Source organism: Ixodes scapularis, unplaced genomic scaffold, assembly GCF_016920785.2.
Source record: "Ixodes scapularis isolate PalLabHiFi unplaced genomic scaffold, ASM1692078v2 ptg000641l_1__unscaffolded, whole genome shotgun sequence".
NCBI classification, from domain to species: domain Eukaryota; kingdom Metazoa; phylum Arthropoda; class Arachnida; order Ixodida; family Ixodidae; genus Ixodes; species Ixodes scapularis.
Genome location: NW_024610016.1, coordinates 37,651 through 49,557, shown reverse-complemented (window position 1 = coordinate 49,557; position 11,907 = coordinate 37,651). Strand labels below are relative to the sequence as shown.

General features: G+C 45.0%; 1 pseudogene; it reads left to right on the top strand.

Moving 5' to 3' along the window:
• Positions 1-337: 337 nt before the first annotated feature.
• LOC121834214 lies at positions 338-3,299 on the top strand (annotated as a pseudogene).
• The last annotated feature ends 8,608 nt before the right edge of the window (positions 3,300-11,907 follow it).

The following is an 11,907-nucleotide window of genomic DNA, read 5'->3' as shown; positions in this document are numbered from 1 at the left end:
CCGTAAGATATCAGAGCTAGCGGAAGGAGACCCGACGATCATTGGAGGAGACTTCAATGCGCAACACCACGAATGGGGATACGAAATTAACGCCAAGAGAGGCAGAGACATCTTAGAAGCCATGCAAACCAACGACTTCGAGCTCTGCAACGAACTGGGCGTTAAAACAAGGCTGGCTAAACAAAGAAACCACAAAGACACCACACCAGACCTAACGGGCCACACCAAACCTTGATCTTCAGTGGACTCTATGGAGAGACACACACGGCAGCGACCACTACCCTATTGAGATAAAAATCAAGCATACAGGAGGAAATAATGGCAAGGAATCAAGAACATGAAGAAGAAAAAATGGGACAAATTTCGTGAGATACTCGAAGAGAGCCTCAAGCTGAACGAGGACATAGAAAATGTCATTCGCGAAGCTATGAAGAATGCCAAGACACAAATATTAGTTAAAAAAGGAGACCCCACACCAGACACGCACCTCCTCAACCTATGGGCTAGCAGACTACAAGCCCTTAAAAGGTTCCGGAAAAAGAAGACAACAAAACTGAAAATTAAATTTAACATGGCAACTGCCAAGGCAACAAAATAGTCCAAGGAACTAAGCAGACAGAAGTGGAGAAACCACTGCGGATCCTTCAACGCACGCTCTGGACTTAGAAAAGCTTGGCGTACATACAAAGGAATGGACAAAAGAAAGAGAAAGACTAGAAACGCTGCACAAAACCTCGCGGTGCGAATCAACATCACGGAGAAAGAGCTAGCTGCGAAAGCAGGACAACTCTTTTTCCCGCAGACTGCGATCTGCAACCGAAGAGATCAGAAACACAAGAAATGCTGGTCTGTGAAACCGCCCCAAGAACCTGGAATGGACGAACCCTTTAACATGGGGGAACTGCTCGAAGCAATTCACACTGCCAAACAAGAGAGCGCCCCCGGCCCTGACGGGATTACATACACTGCCCTCAGAAACCTTTCAACAGAAGCCAAAGAGAAGCTACTCGATAAGTACAACGACATTTGGGCCAAAGGCAAGATACCAGATTCGTGGAAGGTCTCCTGGGTAACCCCGATACCCAAACCTGGGAAAACCCAGGACAAGATCGAGAACTTTAGACCGGTGTCGCTGACATCAAACGTGTGTAAAATCTTCGAGAAGATGATAGCGCGGAGGATACAGTGGTACCTGGAGACCTACGATAGATTAGACCCAAGACAAACCGGGTTCAGGGAATACATGGGGACTCAGGACAGCATCAAGCTCCTATATGAGGATGTAATGGCAGACAAGGACCGCGAAGACCCAAGGCTTGTAGTTGCACTCGACATAAAAAAGCATTCGACTCCGTGCCCCATTGGGCGGTCAAGGACGGGGCGGCAAGATGCGGGTTAGGAGGGAGAACGCTGAAATTCATCGACGATTTACTCGACAAGAGAAGATTCAAAGTAAAAATCGGGAACACGACGGGCCCTGAGGCCCCTAACAACAGGGGAGTACCACAAGGAGCAGTTATATCACCCACACTTTTTAATATGGTGATGGCTGACCTACCCACAAGACTCAGACGTATTCAAGACCTTGGATTCACAATTTATGCTGACGATGTCACGCTATGGACCAAAGGAGGCTCCCTGGGCGAACAGGAGCAAATAATGCAAAGAGGCATCGACGAGGTTGCGAACTACCTAGAAGAAGTGGGGATGGAACCATCCCCAGAAAAGACGCAATACATGGTTGTCGCAAGACCAAGGGATCACAGGAAGGGCATCGCTCACCTAGTGCAACTTCAGCTGAAAGGACAGACCATAGGCAGGCAACCAAGTATTAAGATCCTCGGAGTCACTTTTGAAGAGACGGCACGAAGCACTAAATGGCTACCCGAGCTAGAAAAGACATAGAACCAGACACTTAAACTCATCCGAAAGACAACCGGCAAATCATGGGGGGCCTATGAAAAGGCTATCAGAATCATGGCCGAAGCACTCCTCACCTCTAAAGCACTGTACAGTTGCAATTGGATGAACCTAAACAGGACCCAGTGGAAAAAGATTGAAAGATTAAACCACCAGACCATGAGAATAGTTACAGGACTCACAAAATATACGCCCCTCGAAGACCTCCGGAAATACGCGGGGATGAACACAAAAGAAGAACAGGCGGAGGCGCAAAAGATCGCACACTTTCAACGCCTAGAAAGAACCGCACACGGCCGGCGTCTTCTTGAGATTTTGGGCTATGCAGCAGAAGGAAGGTACCCACTAGAGGACGCCCTGCCACCTTGGAAAGACATTGAAATAACCGACCACAAACCGATACCCAAGAAAGGGATGGGAAGAAGAGCCTTCGCAGCTAAGAAACACAACAAGTGGCTGGAATAACGTACAGAAGAAGAAAGAAAGGGAGAAATAAGATACACGGATGCCGCGAAGAACACCGCGGCTGTTTCTATAGCATGGACAGATGAAACGGGGAACAAAATTGAAACAGCAAAACTCTCAGAACAGACGTCCGTCAGAGAGGCCGAACTCAAAGCTATACTGGCAGCTGCTGAAGACATTAAAGCCACTCTCCAGCCGGGCTACACGGCCCGAATATTCACAGACTCGCAGCAGGCGCTTAAAGCGTGCAGAAACAGCAGAACAAGAAACAGGACAGTTAAAGCTATCAAAATAATCGCAAAGGAGCTAAAACAACAAGGCTCTACACTGATAATTGAATGGCTACCCGGGCACACTGGCATCCTGGGCAACGAGAGGGCACACCAGGCCGCCGCGGAGGCAGCTAGCAGCACCAGCTCTGCAACTGGCCTAACCTCTCGGGAAGAAGCAACCGAGGAAACTCCCATTGACCCAGAGGAAAGAGCCGAATTGGCAAAGGAAGAACGCAAACTCTACCTGAAAGGCCTTCTACTGACAGTAGAAGGCCCAATCCCTCAAGGATACACGAGGTGGGAGAATGTACGATTACGAAGAATCAGGACCGGTACAGCCTTAACACCGGCAAGAAAAGCAACATTTACAAAAAATGAAGAAGGAAATGAAGACATCGACCCTGTGTGCAAGAAATGCATCGCAGGAGGGTTGCTGACAACAACACACATGCTTTGGATCTGCAAGAGTCTAGAGAAATTCAGACAAGACGCATGGGCCTCGCTACCGAGTGAGGCGAAACCAAGGAATTTAGAAGCCTGGACCCACCCAAAAGGACAGGCACAACACAGAAAACAAATCCTGGATTCACTGATACGTTTTATCAGGACATCCGGGGTCCATCAATTCATCTAGCCTAATCATCATCATATTCCCCTCTCCCTACAACCCTCTCAACCCCATCCCTCCTGCCTCAGGTTCACCAGACCATAGGCAGGCGAACCTTTCGCATCAATAAAGACAAGATTTCAATCAATCAACCCAGGGATCCTGGGTTTAAACCCCAGCCTTTTGATCTGGATGAGCAGCGTGCGGTCGTGTATACATGTCACAGACTCCAGGCTAGCAGTGGCCGACTAATACCCGTGCCACACGGGCAACTCGAATGCCATTTACAACGGATGACATTTGAGCGGACGGCCAATCAGCGCGCGACATTCCGGGCGTGGCTCATTCCACGCGCGACAGATTGCGAGCTGATTCGCCGATCACACAAATGTCATTCGTTGTAAATGGCATTTGAGTTGCCCGTGTGGTACGGGTATTAGCGTTGAGATGTCTCGGTGGGGCCCTCGTTCGGTTATCTTTCGTGACGTCATTACCTTGAGAACAGCAAGTTCGGTGGTGTATGTAATGGCATGGTGGAAGCCTGAAATGATAGCGCTCTCAAAGCAACACTGCCAACACCGTCAAAATTGAAGTTCTTACATTTTATTATTACCGTCGATGAGACATCCTTTGCTGACGTCATAGTCAGCATTCGGCCAATTGTGGTGGGCCGACGACAGCGACGCTTTCGATCGCACACGTCGCCAATAACCTCACCCACGGCCGGACTGGAAGCGCGCGCTCTCTTTGACAGCGCGCGCTTCCAGTCCGGCCGTGCCTCACCCTGCCATTCATATGTTCAACACGTAAGAACAACAACAACTCTTATTGGCGTGACAACACTGTAGGCGTGACTTTTGGAGCCTCCGGCGAGTCGAAGCGCTTTTATTGCCGCATGCTGACGTGCAGCGGCTGGTCCTGCTAGGCCGGTGGCCAATGCATGTCGTTAAAAAAAGAGGGAAATATTGATTTGAGCAATGTATAATTATATTTATTGAACTATTTGAAGTAATAAATTGATTCTTAGTCAAGTTGGATACATCCTGGCTTGGCCTTCCATTCCTGGCTCATATCTTTCTTGGGTACGCGACAACTTTCCTGGAGGAAGAAAAAGAAGAAGAAATTGTGTACGCAAACGGGTTCCATCTATAGGTTCTATCATGCCACCGCCCACTGTGAAATTTAAGCTTTTACTTAAGGTTATCTTCGGGGCTCTCTTTGTGAGTATAACTTCAGTACTTCCGACTCTTCCACTCAAATATTTATCTGCATCATTGTCACATTCCTCACATCGATTCACTTCAACGCTGGTTGGTGTGGTAAGAATTTGCCTTTCTGCAGCGCCGTGGCTCTCCTGCGGCCAATAAATATAACTATCATTGACTATCATTTTGTAATTTATTGCCCAGGATATGCAGAATCTATACTGTACTGATCATTTACTGTGACTCAGTGGAGCAGCGACGCATTAGTAAAATTAAGCTACTTCCGACTCTTTCTTTAGTACACGGCACCGCGAATAATAATAAATGTGACTATACGAAAAATTCATAAATGCAGCCAAAAAAAATATTGTATACCTTGTGCGCATCTAACTTTAACCCGCCGCTCTTGAGGTTGTTGCTTATCATGAAGCACAGAGTTCGATTCTGTAAGATTACAAAACACAGAAACGCCACGCTCGGCGTGGCAGCTGTGGACACAAATCACGACAGTGCAACATATACCTATAAAAGCAAGCGTTTATAAAAACACCTTGGAAACATTCAAATTGCTTCTGCACATACAAGCACAGAATGTCGTCTTTTATGTCAAAGTGAATTGTATTAGGAAAATAATTATGCCATTCCATTTCGGTATTTGTCAGCGGAATCCTATGGGTAGTATTCACTAAACACCATATTTAAAGTGACTGCTCACAACGCATGCTCGGGTGAGTTCTTATTTATGGTCACCCAAAGGAGACAATCTTGAGGGTGTTCAATGTGACTGTTGGAAGCGTTGTAGGAGCTTGCCGTCAACACATGCTCAGCAGCATCGAGCTTAGGGTGCCTGCATGTCTGTCTGTCTGAGGGTGAAGACATCCATTGTTGCCCTGAATGCCCAGCGTGTGACGCTCTCGCGCACTCGGTGCGTGACTTGAGCGGTAAAATGGCGTCTATGCATTAGCCAAAGCTACGCGCTCGAGCTGAGTGACACCGGATTGCGCGCACTTCAAAATGCATAAAAAAAACGATTGGGCGGTAAAATGGCTGAGATGTCACCACTCAAGCAAAAGCGCGCGTGTGTATGAAGGCACTCTAATCGAGCTCAGCTATCGGCGCCACCTATAGGTTTTGTTGCCAATTAGTGTGATTTTCATCTGCTCCGAACTTGTTATTCGGTATCACTTTGGCAATAGACCGATCTCACCAAGCGTTCCACGCATGCGTGACGCCGCCATAACTGTAGTTCGTAGGAGGCAGACGCCAGTTCACGAGATAGCTCATGCCGCCCCGTGCTCTGCTCGCGCAGAACTCCAGCAGGGATGTCGCGCGTGCAGAAAGACTACAGCTCCCACGATGCATGTCGGCAGCGGTGGCGTACTCAAACTAGCTGGTAAGATCTGTCTATTGCCTATAGTGCCCAAACCTCTCACTAACAGTGTGTAATTGACTCAAACAAAACAAAAACAAAATTTATTTAACAGGAAAGAGGGAACTTGCGTGCCAAATGGCTATTTCCAAAGTTTTGTCAAGCACAGAGCATAAGAAAGTCCGTAATAAATGAGCACAACATGTTTTTGAAGCAGTGGCAGTCTTTAAACCGGGGTCACACTGCTCATACATCATACAAAAGACAGTCTGCAAACACGATTCACCGCCATATCCGTGGTTCGAATGCCGCGTGCTAAGTTTCATCCTTGAACTCATAGCCATACGGCATTCGAAGCACGGATCTCGCGGTGACTCGCGTTCGAATCTGTATGCAGACGGTCTTTTGTATGACGTATAAGCAGTGTGACCCCGGATTTACGGCACCCTCTGGCGTGTTTTAGGAAAAAGTGGAGGCGTATAGGACTACAACAAACTACAAAACGTTGCATTCTTATGTGTTTTTTATGTTTTTTTCATGAAAAATACTTTGTCCGTTGCGTTAGTTGTTCTTTGGAGTAATAGGAGTGAACTGTAAATAATCGACACAACGCTGTTTTTTTTTATCTCTTTTTCTACTTTTTGTTTTAAAAGACCATGCGTGTTTCTCGTATGCTTGTGCAGTCTTTTTGCTTTTTCTTTTTTAATATCGAGCGACAAGGAACGCCAAGGAGTGAAGTGAAGTCCCTCTCACGCAATGCATTTTCTAAAAAAAAAAAATAACTCTTGTGGGACGTTACACATGCCCTTGTTATTGCATTCTTCTGACACGAACGATCACAATAACTGTGTGGCATCGACCATGTGAGTTGTCAAAAAGCCTGCACCAACAACAAGAAAACAAAACAATTAACAGCTTACGCAGCCTGCCTCTTTCGAATGAAAATGTTATGCTTCGTTATTATCAATTTTATGTAAATTGCAATAATGAGCCCCTGGCAAGCTGCGCGAAGAGGCAGACACGAAAGAAGCTATTCAGCATACGCAAGGAAATACGATAACAATATTTTAAGGTAGCAGTCGAACAACCACCATTCTAAATTTTACAAGTTTAATTTTTGCATTTGTATTCAGCGAAATGACATCCCTTTTTAACCTTTTCTTTTAACTAATAATCTGCTATTTACGCAAATTTATTTTCTTTTTTTTCTTTTTTCAGCTTCAAAGCGGCTTCCGTTTGTACACCGAATTTCGCAATGTGGAAGCATTGCGCAAAACTGAATCTTTGGGTAAGCGAAGTCGTTCTGTCGTAGCCTTCAGCGACGATTCGTCGCAAGGGAACTTTACATCTTTAAGAAAGGCTCGCAGATGTACTAAACATTTCGTTTTTGTTTTTCGACGGGGATCGTTGGACTGGAAAACTATAGTGAAGTCGTATATTTCCTTGTCCCGATTTTGTCGGTGTCGCCTTTGTGAGGGATATGGTGTCTATCCACGTGGAAGCGATGCAGACATAAATGTCTATAGCTGATATTTATAGGCGAAAATCTCAGGCATCTCGCACGTCATGCCGAAGCTATGGTGGTGACTAACTGTCATGGTGTGTTAACGGCGTGGCATGCACCTTCACACGGTTCACCTCTAAAGCAAAGGCGCAATGTTCAAAACAGCGCGTTGGTCGTTATCTTTCGTTTGTTGCTGTAGCCCTTTGGAAGTATCACATTTATTCTCCCTTCTTGACGGGGAAAAATTGCCTAAAAAAAGTCCTTAAAAAGAAAGCGTGACTAAGCTTAGGTTTTGTGAAATGATCGACATCACGGAGTGACGTTATAAGGTGTGCTTTTAGTGAAATTCTAGAGGTCCATCTTCTGAGCTAAATGTCGTTGAATGTTACTCGTTTTATATATACGAATGAACCGCCGTCATTTCAAATTCCTTTCGATACACGTCGCACGAAGAACGAAAGGCCAAGATTGCGAGCCAGATTCCCAAATTTTGTTTCTACCCTATAGACCCGATGAATAGACATCCTCGGCAGTTATTGTAACCAATGAATAGCTATAGCCTCGCCAACTGTTTTTGAGCTATTGGGCCCGCCATAATCAGTCGCAGTCTAAGAAACGCGAGACGCGTCTTAATATATGCTCACGCTTTTTGCTCCGCGATTTGTTCTTCGGCGTTTTTATGAGGAGCGCATGTTCGTCTGCTCCTTTTGCTGGGGTTGTGGTGACGTCAGAAAGGCTCCGAGCTCTGCTTGACTCTGATTGAAGGATATGGGTAAACCTCAAAGCAAGCTGCCTTTGAGGTCTACTCGCTATCCATTAATCAGAGCCAATCAGAGCTCGGAGCCTTTGTGACGTCACCACAACCCCAGCAAAAGGAGCAGACGAACATGCGCTCCTCATTGCTGAATTTCGCAAAATCATTTGCTCCAGAGCGATAATAAGATGATCGGGACTCACCTGGGCGCGCGTTTCTTAAAGGGAAGCTGAAGAGGTCCTTGATTTCGAACAAACTTCTAAAGTTGTAATGTAGACACCTCATAAATTACGTGTCTTGACTTTTCTTTCGTCCTTATTATAGTAAGAGCGTCATAATAGCCAATCAAAATTTACGCGTAGACCCGTTCGTTGTGGCGCGCCAAGGGTAGGAACGCGCGAGAAAGGAAGAAAAATATAGCAGAAGTGACGTCATTGGCGTGGTCAGATGAGCCTCGCTCGTCACTAAGCTGAATGGATGGATGGATGGTAATGGCTACACCCTTTGTAACGGGCGGCAGCTTGCGCCAGCTAGCCTAACATTTCATCATCCTTTTTTTTAATGTGTATCAATTTTGTTACAACACAACACTCCCCCCCCCCTTTTTTTTAAAGTGATTCCATTGCTTATTTTTATCTGTTTTTTTTTTTACCCCTCTCTAGACCTTTTCCACCAACCTTCTAATCTCCTCTTAGTTATCTCAATTCTTTCCCCATCCTTTCGCCCATCCATGTTTGTAAATCTTAGTGCCCCCTCTAAATCGGTAGTAATCCCCCCCAAGAGGGTGGGACAAAGCCCCGTGCACCTTAAAATTACGTGTTCTATAGTTTCCCTTTCGTGGTTGCATATGTTGCATAGAGTGTCAATTTCCTGTAATTTAGCCCTATATGTTTTCCTTCTTAGCACCCCCGTTCTAGTTTCAAATAGTAATGAGCTCCCCAGCGAATTATCATACAACTGTTCTTTCTTTATTTCTTGATTTTGTGCCCTGTATATTGTTAAAGCTGATTTCCCTGCATTCTCTCTTCCCACAATTTCCTCTCTATTTTTCTTTACTCCCTTTTCTCCTGATATACTCTGATCAGCCCCATCTCGTTGAATGTATTTAGATCTCAGCTTGCGGGTTCGGTTTGTCCACTTAGTGTTTAGACTTTTCATATATTGATACTTGTACACTTTTGCTGCCCACCGTGTACCTTCAATTTCAGCTAGTCTTTGTTCAAATTTTACTTTACTGATCGCTTCTCTACTCTCGAAAGATGCCCCAACCCATATCCCCCCGTACTCCCTCATTTGGTGTATTCCCATGTGCCCCCGATGCCAACCTACCCACACTCCTTTGCTGTTTCTCTAAACCTGCCTAGATTTCTGACCTCATACACAATACCGAATTCCCAAATGACAGTCCTGGCACCATGACTCCTTTCCATACACCCCTGACGACTTTATATCTATTATAGTTCCATAGTGCCCTATGTTTTATGATAGCTGAATCTCATTTCCCCTTCTTTATTACAATATCTTCATGGTCATTTAGATACCGTCTTCCTTTACTTAACCATACTCCCAGATTTTTGTACTTTTCTACGTGTTTTATCAATGTGTCCTTATCTCCATGGGTTCCCTCTTCTCGTTGTTGAAAACTATTATACCCGACTTGTTCCTACTAAATGGGGAACCCTGTCTAAGACCTCTTTTTATTGCTGCTGGTCTTGTAGTTTCAGCTTCCCTTTATATAATCACCCAATTCTCCGTATAAGCCTGTTCTAGAAACTTAACCATGGTTACCTCTAGTCGATATCCCTTCAGTTGGTTCCAGAGTTTTTCCTGATTCACATTGTCACATGCCCCTTTGATGTTAAAAAATGCTATCCATAATGGTCTTTGACTTGTCATTGCTATCTCTATGCACTGAGTGATTACAAATAAGATATCGTTCAGTCGTCTATCCCTCCGGAAACCGTTTTGAAGCTCCCTCAGAATCTGCTTTCTCTCTGCCCATTCTTCCATTCTTTTTACAATTTCCATAGCTAGTCTTTATCCTATCAAAGTTACTGTGCTTGGTCGTAATGGTTTGATACTGTCTTTGTCTTCCTTGCCCTTACAGAATAATCTCATCCTCCTCCCCCTCCCATAAGTATCTGGTCAATCCCCTGCCTTTGTTTCAATTTGCTTGTTTTGCCTAGAACTTCTATCAATCTCATTGGTATGCCGTCTGGACCTGTCGCAGTTCCAGACGGAACCTTTTTTTGTGTTTTTTCCCATTCCCCAGTGGTCATTTCCTCTTCTTTACCATGATCCTCCACTTGTGTTGTCTAGACGCTACCATTCCCTGCGGCCTGATCTGATTCTAACTCCGAAAATGCTGCTTCAATTGTATGTCTAATGTATGCTCTTGCTCTCTTCCCCCTCTACCTTTGTCCCTTCCAGTGTGCTTAGTGTCTGCTGGTACCCCTCGGTCTTTTTTTCCTGTGCACTGATGTGTTCCCAGGACCTTTATTCCGCATTCCTATTTTTCTGGTTTATCTCTATCATCCACTGGACCCCTGCCCTCCCAATTTCGGCATGTATTAACGCTGATGCCTCCCGCTTTCTTTCCTGAAATTCCTCCCATTTTGATCCTACTTCGGCTAGTGTGGCCCTCTTTTTCTTTGCCCATCTGTATTCTTTAGATGCCCCTTGGCGTCTCGATATTACTGCCTTAACCTCTTTATCCCACCAGCTTTTGAGCTTGCGTTTTAGTTTTCTTCCTCCTTGTTTGATTCGATATTTCTCTAACTCTCTTTTGAAAACAATAAGTCTTCATATGTCCATTCTTTTTCCGGTTGCTTGGATGCTATGTTCTCGATTCGCTTACATACCTCCTGTAATTGTTTATCATTTAAGTTATTCCTACTCTCTTGTTTTTGATTCTGCATTTCTGGTTTTACTGTGCCAAATCTGACCTTGATTCTCTTGTGGTCGCTCCCCAGACTTATTGCGCCTTCCCCATCTATTTCCAGACCTCCTTACCTGTTGTATAGCTTACCCGACATTAAACAGTAGTCAATAGTCGATAGCTGGCTCGGGGATGAGGACGATGACGTCACGACACTCTGGACAGATAACAGGCAGAGAGGATCGCCACATGCCCAACAAAAATCGCTGCACGTATTGTTTTTTTTTTTCAAAATAAATGCGGTTTACGTTTAGTTCTGCCCAAGGTAAGTGCGATAACTGAATGCACAAAACAAAAAGCCGTAGAAGTCCGCTCCTAAATGGGATTTATTGAAAATCGCTTCAGCTCCCCTTTAAGCTCCTAGGAACTATAGAAGAAACACTTCATTCGATATTAAAAGATAGCAGTTTCAACATTTGATTTTTAATGTCTTCAGATCATCCAATTTACAACATCATCGAAATCCTCCGTTCCACGGTCGCTATGATTCTCTTCCCGGCGCTGTTCTTGTCCTTGGAGAGGGTAAGAGTTTTGTTTCGCTATCCTTGTCTTTGTCTGTTACGTAAGACATTGAACGTGTACTTGGAATCGCACACTGTTATATCAAACACACGAACTATACGATCATGTTGTGTCGTGTCTAGGGTTTACGTCGACTTTTTTTGTGCGCACATATATGTATAGTTGTACCCATTAAGTAGCCTGAGTACTATATAAGTTTGGGGACGCACTCGAATGTGTTGGCAGCACATCGTCCTTTCCGAAATTCAGTGCCATATGGTGGTTTGTAAAGCAGTCTAAGTTCTGCCATATCAATGGCGGAAAGGAACTTGTATCGGCACCGTCACTTTCGCAAGTCAACGGCACGCGAGG